The following is a 13,901-nucleotide window of genomic DNA, read 5'->3' on the forward strand; positions in this document are numbered from 1 at the left end:
TGCATTCAGGTTTGAGCATTTTTTTTCTCAAAAGAATCCCAAGAAATTATTAATAGCAGATTTTTTTTTTTTTAACAGGGGCAGGCACTGGGAATCAAACCCAGGTCTCCGGCCTAGCAGACAAGCATTCTGCCACTGAGCCACCATGGCCCACCCAATAGCAGATTTTTTGAAGGAAATGGATAGTGGGGAGGAAGGCGAATTATAATGAGAAATTTCAGTATTTTCTTTTAAAAACTAACCATTTATATTTTACTTTTTTTGCATATGTATTTTATTTAATCTCTAACAACTGTCAATATTTAAGCATTTAAAACAAAAAATAAAGACGGGTGAAACTGAAGAAGCACAAACATAAGAGTTTGTGCACACACATAAATATGAAATAGATAGTGGGCATCTATCATTGAACTAATTATGCCACCGATTTATAATTAATTAAAATTTTTCTCTACAAAGAACTGGTTTTCATGCAGTCTCTCCTCCAACAGAAAAGTGTCTAGTTCTTCATGGAACAAAGCATTTGAATGGATGTACTAAGGGTTAAAATATTATGGAAATTAATTATTACCTCCCCTATGTTTTATTAACCTGGGCATTTTCTCGCTTGAGAACACATGATATACTGAATTTATGGTATACGATCCTGTTTCAGAGAAATAAAGCATCTTAGATTATATCCTTTTTAATTCATTGAAGTATAATGGATAATAAATTATTTAGTTTAATTAAAAGCTCTTTATCAGATGGGCATTTACCCATGACATTGTTATGCACAACTGGTGTTCTACAGAAGGCATCATTTCCATTTCTCTTCTAATTTCATTCATGGATTCCTTTAATTGCATTTCAAATTACATCCATTTCCACAAAGGCATACTATAAACCCATCAGATATTTGTGCCTACTCCTTTGCTGTAGGCATTTAAAAACCCCTCTCAACTGCTTGCTTTCAAATTCGTCCTTTTCATCTTATTTTGGGTTGGAGACACCACAGAAAAGTAAAATGTGATATTCACAGAATTTAGAATAGACTGGTCTGGCTTCTATCCCAGCTCTAATTTGGGCAAAGTTCTTATTTTCACTGGGACTCAGCTGTTTTCTTATAACAGTTTTGAAAATACAAGAAGATAATACCTTTTCTGGTATCTGGTAAGACCTCCTACTAGAACATTATTAGGATTTTGGCATTCGAGTACTATTTCTTTTGAGCATGGGGAGCTCCTAAATTCCTGAGGAATCTATTTCCCCTACCCATTTCCCTCCCCTTACAAGTTCATTCTATTCCCAATTTTAATATGCTTTTTCAATTACCTTAATTTCAAAATGTTGCCAGAGTCTTCTCTTTACTGAAGTATTATAGATAGGAAAGGCAATAAAATTAATGGGTTCAAAGTATATGAGAATCTATAAAGTTCCAGAAATGTATATTTTACTAAAGATTTTCTGTTAGAGGCAGACACATGACACTCTTACTATAGTTTGCTGGAGATAGCAGGGGTGAGTTATGTGAACAACTCTAGGGCAAAAAATAAATTGGGTATCATCTACCTTTGCGTCTACATATTTGCATAGTAAATATGTATTTCAGTACATATTACAAGGCAAAAATATCATTGAATTCATCATTAAAATGTGTCTCTTTCCCTCAAGATTTTCTTCTATCTACTTCATCTCTCTTCTTTTCCTTCTGAAGATGTCATGAAAATTTTTTTTTCTCAGAAAATGCCTCTCTCAATCTTACCTCCTCAGATTCTCCATTCAACAAAACAAAGTTTGATAATTGATTGAGAGTCTGTCATCTATTCTTCTTTAAGCACAATGAGTAGTTTCAACCACAGTAATAACGTTTGGCGCTGCTGTTTTTCCAACTACTCTGAGGTGTACGTCTTACTTCTTTACTCTTTCCTCTTAGGGAAGATCTATCTAAGGTATATTTTCCCTGTTCCCAGAAATCTGAGAAATAAAAAATGCTCATTCATTGCCAAATACTTGAGTGCCTCCCTGCAGAGAGACGAGAGGTGTTACTACTTTCCATTTGGTGGTTGCTGCATTGGTGGTTGGTGACTGGTTGTGGTGCTGGTAGTTAAAAAGGAAGGAAGACTAAGAAGGCACTTTCTCACTTAAACTGCACACCAACTATATGAAAAGCTACTGTTTTATTTCTTTTACTGTGTGGGAAACTAAGGCTTATAGAGACAAATACCTGTACCAATTTAAACAGTCCGCGTTCATCCAGTGTGTGCTGTTCTAGTTTGCTAGCTGCCAGAATGCAATATATCAGAATGGCTTTTAAAAAGGGGAACTTAATAAGTTGCTAGTTTACAGTTCTAAAAGATACCTTGGTTTAAGAAGGCTGATAAAGTTCAGGGTTTCTCTCTCAAGTGAGAGGGCACATGGCGTACACAGTCAGGGCTTCTCTCTCATCTGGAAGGGCACATGGCAAACATGGCATCATCTGCTAGCTTTCTCTCCTGGCTTCCTGTTTCATGAAGCTCCCTGGGAGGCATTTTCCTTCTTCATCTCCAAAGGTCACTGGCTGGCCGACTCTGCTTCTCGTGGCTATGTCGTTCTGCTCTGCTCTGTCTCTGAATCTCTTTCATTCTCCAAAATGTTTCCTTTAATAGGACTCCAGAAACTTATCAAGACCCACCCAAATGGGTGGAGACATGTCGTCACCTAATCCAGTTTAACAACCACTCATGATTAAATCACATCTCCAGGGAGATAATCTAATTACACTTTCAAACATGCAGTGCTAAATAGTGATTAGAAGAAACAGGTGCCTTTACAAAATGGGATTAGAATTAAAACATGTTTTTTCTAGGAGACATACATCCTTTCAAAGCAGCACATGTGCTTTGAATCCAAAATTCATGCTCCTAGCAAATTCCCAAGTTATATTGCCTCTTTCAGATAAAATTACATGTTCACTGGAAATAGTTTCATTTGCTTAAATTCGTTCTATTCAATAACATATTTTGTGTACTTATCTTAGGTTCCACATACTAAGATAGGTGTTGGGAATTTTGTTAATTTTTTAAACATTTATTACAAAACAAAACAAAAACTTGGGCCTTTCTAAATTATTTTTACACAGATTACTTGCCTTATTTCCTATGTTTCTCATGTCATTTCTCACTTTCGGATTACTTTTTGTTTTTGTTTTCTTTTACTGTTAACTGTATGGGGGAAGGAGGGAAAAGAGATGGTAGAAATCAAGTTTCAATGGTTATATCTTCATCATAAGTTGCATAAAAGTTTCCACTCATCTTTTAAGACTCCTCTGCTTTCCCTACTCTTTTTGCAATTTCAAGTGGATCAGGTTACTCTGAAAATAAGAGGAAAAGATTTCTAAGCCACTGTGTCCATTACAGTGAAAACACATGACACTCTTACTATAGTTTGCTGGAGATAGCAGAATGAGTTATGTGAACAACTCTAGGGCAAAAAATAAATTGGGTATCATCTACCTTTTTTTTTTTTTTTTTTATTGCCATTATTTATTCCATATTTTAACCAGCTTATTTTTGGCTTGCCTTTTTTTTTTTTTTTTTTTTTTTTTTATTAACGGAAAGAAAAAAAAAAAGAAATTAACACAACATTTAGAAATCATACCATTCTACATATGCACTCAGTAATTCTTAACATCATCACATAGATGCATGATCATTGTTTCTTAGTACATTTGCATAGGTTTAGAGGAACTAGCAACACAACAGAAAAAGATATAAAATGTTAATATAAAGAAAAGAAATAAAAGTAGTAATAATAGTAAAAAACAACAACAACAAACAAACCAACAAGCAAACAAAAACAAAAAAAACCATATAGCTCAGATGCAGCTTCATTCAGTGTTTTAACATGATTACTTTACAATTAGGTATTATTGTGCTGTCCATTTTTGAGTTTTTGTATCTAGTCCTGTTGCACAGTCTGTATCCCTTCAGCTTCAATTACCCATTGTCTTACCCTGTTTCTAACTCCTGCTGAACTCTGTTACCAATGACATATTTCAAGTTTATTCTCGAATGTCCGTTCACATCAGTGGGACCATACAGTATTTGTCCTTTAGTTTTTGGCTGGATTCACTCAGCATAATATTCTCTAGGTCCATCCATGTTATTACATGGTTCATAAGTTTATCTTGTCTTAAAGCTGCATAATATTCCATCGTATGTATATACCACAGTTTGTTTAGCCACTCTTCTGTTGATGGAGATTTTGGCTGTTTCCATCTCTTTGCAATTGTAAATAACGCTGCTATAAACATTGGTGTGCAAATGTCCGTTTGTGTCTTTGCCCTTAAGTCCTTTGAGTAGATACCTAGCAATGGTATTGCTGGGTCGTATGGCAATTCTATATTCAGCTTTTTGAGGAACCGCCAAACTGCCTTCCACAGTGGTTGCACCCTTTGACATTCCCACCAACAGTGAATAAGTGTGCCTCTTTCTCCGCATCCTCTCCAGCACTTGTCATTTTCTGTTTTGTTGATAATGGCCATTCTGGTGGGTGTGAGATGATATCTCATTGTGGTTTTGATTTGCATTTCTCTAATGGCCAGGGACATTGAGCATCTCTTCATGTGCCTCTTGGCCATCCGTATTTCTTCTTCTGGTAGGTGTCTGTTTAAGTCTTTTTCCCATTTTGTAATTGGGTTGGCTGTCTTTTTGTTGTTGAGTTGAATAATCTCTTTATAAATTCTGGATACTAGACCTTTATCTGATATGTCATTTCCAAATATTGTCTCCCATTGTGTAGGCTGTCTTTCTACTTTCTTGATGAAGTTCTCTGATGCACAAAAGTGTTTAATTTTGAGGAGCTCCCATTTATTTATTTCCTTCTTCAGTGTTCTTGCTTTAGGTTTAAGGTCCATAAAACCACCTCCAGTTGTAAGATCCATAAGATATCTCCCAACATTTTCCTCTAACTGTTTTATGGTCTTAGACCTAATGTTTAGATCTTTGATCCATTTTGAGTTAACTTTTGTATAGGGTGTGAGAGATGGGTCTTCTTTCATTCTTTTGCATATGGATATCCAGTTCTCTAGGCACCATTTATTGAAGAGACTGTTCTGTCCCAGGTGAGTTGGCTTGACTGCCTTATCAAAGATCAAATGTCCATAGATGAGAGGGTCTATATCTGAGCACTCTATTCGATTCCATTGGTCGATATATCTATCTTTATGCCAATACCATGCTGTTTTGACCACTGTGGCTTCATAATATGCCTTAAAGTCAGGCAGCGCGAGACCTCCAGCTTCGTTTTTTTTCCTCAAGATGTTTTTAGCAATTCGGGGTACCCTGCCCTTCCAGATAAATTTGCTTATTGGTTTTTCTATTTCTGAAAAATAAGTTGTTGGGATTTTGATTGGTATTGCATTGAATCTGTAAATCAATTTAGGTAGGATTGACATCTTAACTATATTTAGTCTTCCAATCCATGAACACGGTATGCCCTTCCATCTATTTAGGTCTTCTGTGATTTCTTTTAACAGTTTTTTGTAGTTTTCTTTATATAGGTTTTTTGTCTCTTTGGTTAAATTTATTCCTAGGTATTTTATTCTTTTAGTTGCGATTGTAAATGGGATTCGTTTCTTGATTTCCGCCTCAGCTTGTTCATTACTAGTGTATAGAAAAGCTACAGGGGTATCATCTACCTTTGCATATCATCATGTAAAACCACATTTCTTATCTAATTTAATCCTTGCAGCGACCTTGGGAGATAGACTATTGGTTAGATATGGAAATAGATAGAACCAGAGAGATTAAAGGAATGACTCCAAATCTCAGAGTAAGAAAGTGGTAGATTTGGGACTCAAGTCAGATGTTCCAATTCTATCCTACCATTTATGAGTCTTCTTCAAGATGACATTATAAGACCTTGTTGTCTCTATACCATAAAATTCTGTATGACTATACTGGAATTATTACTTATAGGCTGGGATTATTACTTATAGGGATTCTTTATATTATGAAATAACAAACGAAGCCTTGGTTTCCCAAAGGAACCCTATCTCTCTGAGTTTATTGCTTGTGATCCGTTCTCCTGTACAACAGGCCACCTCTGTTCTGTTTGCCTTTCTGTATCCTACACTCAATGTAATTAGCTTGCCACATAGGAGATATTCAGTAACTCTTAGCTGAGAACATGGATGAAAGAATGATTAAAGCCATATCAAATGTTTAAATTATTAGCCATATTCACTTTAGCATAAATTAATTACAAAATTTTCTTTGAATCTCTTTCCAAGTTTTATAATTTGAAGCAGAAGAAGGCAGAGGAAAAACCACAAGAAAAGTGATTAGAAGGGTATTATATTAGAAAGATCATGGAGACTCCCATTATAGAAGCAGGCTATTTATTCTCATAGTTCAAAAACCATAAACTGAAGCCAAAGCAGTACAAATAAGGGCATTCAAAGGGCATGGAGGTATGGAAAAAATGCAAACATCACTGGGACCCTGGAAATTTGCCTAACGACAAGGTGATAGAACATTACGCACAATTCAGGTTAAGCTGGGGACCCTGAAAGGGACTTTTGAAAATGCCCACCTGGGTAAAGCCTACTGTTTCCTATTAAGGAATATGGTAAATCTTCGTTGGAAAAACACATCCTTGATTTAAGCCCAAAGTTTTCTACAGTCTAAGATCAGAGAGAAATGAGGTTAGAATCAAAGATCACAAAATATAAAAAGAAACAAACCACATGGGTAAATGTCAGCAAAAATAGCAGGTAACTTAGGCGCTAAGAATTCCAGATAGTAGAATTATGAAATATGTAATAAAATATATACTTATATAAAGTATATTGAAAATATGGAATAACTGAAACAATGAGAAAGTCAAATATTTTAAGCAGTCTAGAAATGTGGAAAATAAGGATTTTAAAAATTCAAAAGAAGTAATTGAAATTAGGAAAAAGAGGGTACCCCAGGAAATTAGGTACAATTGAAAAAAGGACGAGCAGGCAGGAAAATCTAAACTAACCACCCAGAATGCAGTTCAGAGGTAGAAATTATGAAGAGGTAAAAATCGTAGAGAAGAGAATGAGAGAGTCCAAAGATACAGCTCATTAGAATCCCAAAAGGACCGAAAATAGGGAAGTTAGGTAAAGATATTTGGAGAGGTAATGACTATATTCGATATATGCATAAAATTATATCTCACAGAGATGTATTTTCAGGAACTTGAAGAATGCTAAACACATGGGAAAGAACTTAATAGTGATCAGAGTTAAAGATGTCTCCATAAGGCAAAGAACAATTATTTTGACAGCATTCATCTCTACAGCAAAAACCTTTCAAAGGGCTAAGAGAAACTGTCAATGGAGATAGCTGTTACCAGTGAATCCATATTTCAAGAGCAGAAGTGAAATAAAGTCATTTTAAAATAAACAAAAACTAAGAACTTTATTACAGAAAGCTTTCATGACAGGAAATTTTAAAGGGTAGACGTTAAAATGTTATACATTAAATCATCGCCCCAAAGGAAGGTGCAAGGTGCAAGAAGAATTAATGCAAAAATTCATCAATGTAGGTATAACTAAACAAACACTGCCAATATGAAATAATAATAAGGTCTAAGTTGTGGGGTTAAAATGATGAAAATAAATTACTCAACAAAAGCATATATTTTGTGAGGGTCTAATCAGAGCTCGAGTATTGTGAAGTCCTTTAATGACTTGGGACGGAATGAAATATTGAAAAGGAATAGGATATACAACTTCCAGTGAAGGATGAAGAGAAACATTAGAATAAGAAAATCAGTAAATAATGAAATAATCAGGCAAAGGTGAGGAGTAAGGGGAAAAATAAACGTTACAAAAATCAGGAATAAAGAGACGCAAGGAAACACCCAATAGTATTAGTTGCCCAACTATATTAGTATTTGCCAGAACTTATAGGAAATAGTTGTAAATTTTAAACACTGACAAACAAAAAAGAATTATTATTAAAATGCAATCTGCCAAAGGCTTGTGGCATCTAAGGAGACAGACTTCTGATGGCACAAACTACAAATTGTGGTTCAAATTCAAAGCAAGTGAAACTAACCTTGATTGGACACTTGCTATGAATTGGCACTAGGATTTCTGCTTAACTAAAAATACAGTCCTCACGATTCTCTGACTAGTAGTATGCTCATATTACAGATGAGACAACTAAGGCATAGAGCCATTGGGAAACTCACTCAAGGCTCTAAATCCAGGGAGTGTAGAAGCCAGTTTAATTCTGATTCCAGAATCTGTAACCAGTTCTGCCCCTCTGTCTCCATTCTTATTTTGTGTGGATCACTGAAAGCTCAAAGCCAATCCATATATACAGGGAAGGATAGTGGGGTGGAATCAGAAATAATTTTTTTTATTCAATTCAGAAGCTCTACATAGAAAAAGAGACTCAAGAACCAAACAGACCAAGGCATAGCAAAGCAATAAAATAGTGTACATGCTGTTGGCTGCCACCCTGCCCCGCTTAGAGTGTTGTGCACCAGAAGTGAGAGTAGCTCACAGTCTGTCCTGAGCGCCAACCTTAACCCATGCTTCTCTGTGTTTAAGACAGATTCCTGGTGTGGCTCACAGAAATCCACTGTGTCTCTCTCTCTCTCTCTCTTTTCTTCTGAGTCCCATTTTCAATAGCTCAGTCCCTGCTGCACACAAGGGGTGAGGGTGGTAACCACATAAATAATCAAAAGGTGACCCCACACTCATGACCAAGCCTGAAAACAGACAGACACAGTCTAGGAAACCTCTTCCTTAAAATTTCAGGTCATAACCTGCTACACTTTCCTCCAGGCAATCATTTCTGCAGTCGAGGTTGAAACAATGCACCTTAACTGACTTCATTTTCAGAGCACCACATGGTCCCGTTTTGATTTTGCCAAGCCTGACAGGGTACAACAAGGGGGAAAATGGTTTTCAAAGATGAATGTGAATTTCCCAATATGTTCTCTAGGACAAGCATGTTTTCTTTGGAAGCAGTTTAGATGGGGTAGGGCAAAAGGTTGAGGGGTGAGAAAGTAGAGAGGAAAAGAGTAAACAAGAAATCGGGAACATAATTGGCATGTGTTTTTTCAAATCACCATTTCACATTCCTTGCCTCAGATGATACGAATTGAACAGCGTCCTCATTGAAGAAGCTCCTCCTCTTCCCTCCCTGTCATAAGTAGACATAAAATTCCAACAGAATTGGGGTGATTAGTTCAAAGAGAAATTGGTTTTTCTCGAGGCTCATTCTCCAGCCACACAGCAACCTTACATAGGGTATGTGGTGCTGGACAGCCCTTGGTGATCATGCTATTTCCTTCCTCCATTCTTTTTGGTTTCCCCAGGGAACAATCATGATTTCTCTCTACTTTCTCTGCCTCTTGGCTTACTGAATATAGCTTAGTCTGTGGTCCAAGTCTGATTTTCTTCATCCTATGTTTACTCCAATTTATAGTCAAATCACTGCTTTTGTAAAAGAAATCCCATGCTACATAGAGAGAATTTTATTGAGCTGGTATTTTGGGAAGGGATAGAGAAGAATGGAAGAGACCTTGGGTATGGGTGAAGTCCTCAAAGTAGGTTTTGAATATTCTTTTGCTAGGGCCCATATTATAATAATAATGGCCAATTTGATTGATAATTTTATTGAATATAAATGTGAATTGTCACATATTGATCACTTATCATCTGCCAAGTGTATCTTTAACTCATTGCACATTTTATCTTATTTAATTCTCAAAATAAAATCCTATGAACTTTACTTTCCCCATTTAATAATTTGGGAAACAGCATTTTAGAGATGTGAATGTGTTGTCTTGGTTCATGCAGCTGGAAGTTAAGAGAACCAGAATTTGCATTCAAGCAGAAAATTTGGCCAAGCACAGTGCTCTTACTAATGCAATGAAGAAGTCCTAGCAAAGCTGGAAGGTTTATGGTGCTTTATGGAGAAGAGAGAAACAGGAAAAAATATGTTTTATTGAATATTTACTATGTACTAGGCATTATGTGAGAAAGTTCCAATGTGACATGATATACCTAATTAATACCACAAGCCTAGTAAGAAAGAATTATTGTATCCATTTTAGTACATGAAAACAGAGGCTGATGGATGCTTATAAACCTGCGCAAATCACGTAGGTTGAAAAAAAGGTTTGGATTTAAACCCAGGACTGCCTGACCCCAATGTTCAATGCTCACTTTTTTTGTTCTACTTCCTTAGGAAACTTTTTTAAACTTTTTTTTATTTTGAAATGTAGCATATACACAAAAAAGCAATAAATATCCAAGTACATTTTAACAGGCAGCTATAGAATAGATTTTAAAGTTTGGTATGGGTTACAGTTCCACAATTTTTCATTTTTTTCTTTTAGCTGCTCCAAGACACTGGAGACTGAATGCTAACATTTTAACTAATTCACCCACCAATGTGTATGAAGGGTTCTATAACGTTCCCAGTAATTCCCCCATCTACTGGTATTCAGGTTCTGTGCAATCTCCTCATCTTGATGTGGGCTGGACCTACTAATTTGCTTCTAATGAAGAGAATATGGCAAAAAGTATGGGATGCCTCTTCAGAGATTTAGCTTACAAATGGACTTTGATTCCCAACATTTTTATTCTTTTTCACAGAGCCCTTGCTCTGGGGGAAGCAAGCTTCCATGTTTTGAGTAGCTCTACAGAGAGGCACATGTGGGTGGGAATGGGTGAGTCCAGCCATGGGTGAGACAGAGAACCTAAAACCTACCAACAGCCACATGAATCAGCTTGCAAATGAATCTTCCAAGCCCTACCAACAATCAGTGGGTGAGCTTGGAGGCAGATTCTCTCCCACTCCAATCCTGGGTGAACCCTAGTTCCATTCCATACTTGAGTTGCAGCCTTGTGAAACACCTGAACAGGAGAAGCCCAGTTCAGCTATGCCCCATCCCTGACCCAGAAGAATTCTGAGATAATAAATGTCTGTTGCATAAGCTTCTACATTTCAGGATAATTTATTACACAGCAAAAGATAGCTAATACACCTGGAGAGGGTAGGAGAAGGATAGAACTGAAGCAAGCATTCCTTCTATTGGAGGTTCTGCATGAAACCCCTTCTGGAGCAAGGCTGATTCAGTTGACCTAAAGACATAATGTTCTAATGAATGGAGGAATATTGAAGCATCGCTAGGTTTCACAAGTGTTTCTATTAGAATTCCAACACCTCTCAGGAGTTGATTAAGTCACTTGAATCAATCCCACACACAATAGCTGAACTTAACATTAGAGAATAGAAGTTCTGAATTTTGGAGAGTAGGCAAGGGAGATGTCACAAAGCAGGAAATTCAAAGTTAATAAATTGATTTGAATAACTAGGAATATATATTTTATGTCATATAACTAATATTTCATGTTTGTTCAGTAAATTTATCATAAACAATAGTTTCTGAATACTAAGCCAAAATTGACCATTGAAAAAATTAAAATTATATTTGATTCACTGTACACAAGTATATTGTTAAATTTGTGATTATGGCTTTGTCTTACTATACAATTGCAGTGTCTCCATGAGCTGGATCCCAAATTAGTCAGATTTTTCACATAATCAAGATGAGCTTGCTACAAATGTCTGAAAGTGGGAAATAATAAACAATCAACCAAGATTGTCTTTCAGTTGATGCAAGGAGACAATCAAGATCTCCTAAAAATTAATTAGGTATTAGTAGTCTACCTTTTGGGATGTGATCTTAAAAAAGGAAGGCAAACCTTGGTGTCTATACAAATATATTGATCCAAATCCAGTTACCCTCCAGACTGTTGGTCTAAAGCATATAGTCGGGTGGAATTTAGGGTAGCAGTAGCTAAAAGAAATTTAGGTATTTTAGTACATATATGAAGGATGCCCAGACAATGAAATCAGCAGGTTTGATCTTTCTGAAATTAAATTGGGGATAGGGAAGGGAGGTGCTCCTTTGAGACCTCTATTACCCTGAGGAAATATAAAGGCTCTTTTAGACAAACCATTGAGTAGGAAGCAGTGATACACATACTAGATTAAAAATACTAGGTTAAGGCCTGCCTTGGAAAACTATAGAAATTCTAAGACGCAGACTATTTGGAAGCCTCATACACTGTCAGTATCATTTTCATTTATCTTTCCAGCCAACCTCCATTTTCCCTTTCAAATCAAAAGCTAAAGTAAGACACACATTTGGGGGAAAGTTGTCAAAATTCATTTTATGGAAATGTGCTACTCACGAGTATCCTTTGATCAGCAGCAGCCTCTTTAGAAATTGAAATTGAATAGATTATATGGTGATCTGCCTCTTCTTTCCTTCTGAGTTAGGCTAGAAATAAATTGGAAATACATGTGGAAATATAAACTTCTTATGGTTCAGGTTTCCCTAATATTAGTTTCATCCCATCTTGGAAATGGGAAATGTCACAAAGCTACTGGCAAATGTGGAAATCTTTAGGATAAATGAGAATGCTTTAGCTATAAGAATTTGTATTCATAAATTGTTCACATAAAATATGTAATTAAATTAGAAACTTTGGGCCTGTGGGACATATTAATTCCTAATATCATGCTAAACGTCTGAAAGAATTAGATTGCTGTCTTTGGCTTTAATAACTCTAACTCTAGTGGTCAGCAATTTTTCAGGAACAAATGACAGAAACTCAAGTCAAAACAGATTAAGTGAAAAATAAAATAATCTAAATAATTGAAAGATTCTTGGAGTGCGGGTGTACCTTTTGGCATAGGTGGATCTAGGACTCAAACAGTGTTATCAAATGTCTTCCTCTCCCCCTCTCCCTCCATCTTTCAACTCTACTTTCTGCTGTGCTGCCTTCCCTTTCAGGCAGGCTCTTTCCATGTAATGGCTGCAGATGCTTCAGACCTGTATCCTCACAGTTCCTAGTCTAGTAGAATGAACATACCTCTTTATTGGTAGCTTCAGAGAATAGCGTAGGACTTAAGCTCATTAAACCAGCTTGAATCGCATGCCCATTCTGAATCAAAGACTCATTTCTGGGATTAGAACATGCTGATTGGCTGACCTGGATCATGTGTCCCCCTCTCTTGATTAAAGAGAGACCAGGGATGTTACCCACACCTAATCACATGGCCTGGGCTTAGGGGCAGGCGAGCTTCCAAAGAAAAATGGAATGGAGGGTCCAGATTGGGAAATAAATGCTGAGCATGAAAAAACCATAGATGTCTGCTACTCTGCACAACAATCAAAAAGTCTATTAAACACTGTGCAGATCTTAATAAAGTAAAAGTGTACTTCAATTCCTTGTTAGGTTTGAAAATGTTGTGATGACCTCCCTTTTATGAAAGGTGTGACAAATTCTAAATTAAGAAAAATAATTGGTAGACATTTATCACAGATGACAAATTCTAAGTGTAGCTGGCATGCTTTTTTTGCTTCCAAGTTACATAATGCCAAAAACTAGACAAATCACTGAAACAGATTCTTACCATCCATCTGATTGGCAGTGAAAATCAATTTGATCAAAAATTTATGATGTGCTTGAGAAACTATTTTTTTCTGCTTTTTTTTATTAATTAAAAAAAAATGAACTAACACAACATTTAGAACTCATTCCATTCTACATATGCAATCAGTAATTTTTAATATCATCAAAAAAGAGTCAAATGAATTTTCCAGAATTGGAGCAATGTGTCTAGAACACAGCCGGGGTGTCTATGGTGAATGCATAGATTCCCTTTCCAGAAATATTCTTTTATAATATCTTGAGTTTGGCTTTAAGATACCTGGGACTAGTAGCAAGGGGAAAGCCAGCTTCCTTAAACCTCAAAGACATTTCACATCACTGATACAAAACATTCATGGCATAACAAAACTCCTCTGAAATAGTCATTGTGGACAATTCAACTGATTTACACAGTGGCTTCTAAGCTAAATAACTGATC

General features: G+C 36.2%; 1 long non-coding RNA gene across 9 annotated transcripts in view; it reads right to left on the reverse strand.

Moving 5' to 3' along the window:
- LOC143683947 (uncharacterized) overlaps positions 1-13,901 on the reverse strand; it is a 355,121-nt gene that overhangs the window by 285,310 nt on the left and 55,910 nt on the right. For 3 of the 9 annotated variants that reach the window (XR_013175749.1, XR_013175748.1, XR_013175747.1), the window contains exon 5: positions 12,218-12,306. This is a non-coding gene — a long non-coding RNA (uncharacterized LOC143683947). Of the gene's footprint in view, positions 1-3,109; positions 3,183-10,983; positions 11,102-11,485; positions 11,589-12,217; positions 12,307-13,901 lie in introns of those variants that run through there. The other 6 variants (XR_013175752.1, XR_013175746.1, XR_013175758.1 and 3 more) reach the window with 4 other exon arrangements.

This window comes from Tamandua tetradactyla, chromosome 1 (genome assembly GCF_023851605.1).
Source record: "Tamandua tetradactyla isolate mTamTet1 chromosome 1, mTamTet1.pri, whole genome shotgun sequence".
NCBI lineage: Eukaryota > Metazoa > Chordata > Mammalia > Pilosa > Myrmecophagidae > Tamandua > Tamandua tetradactyla.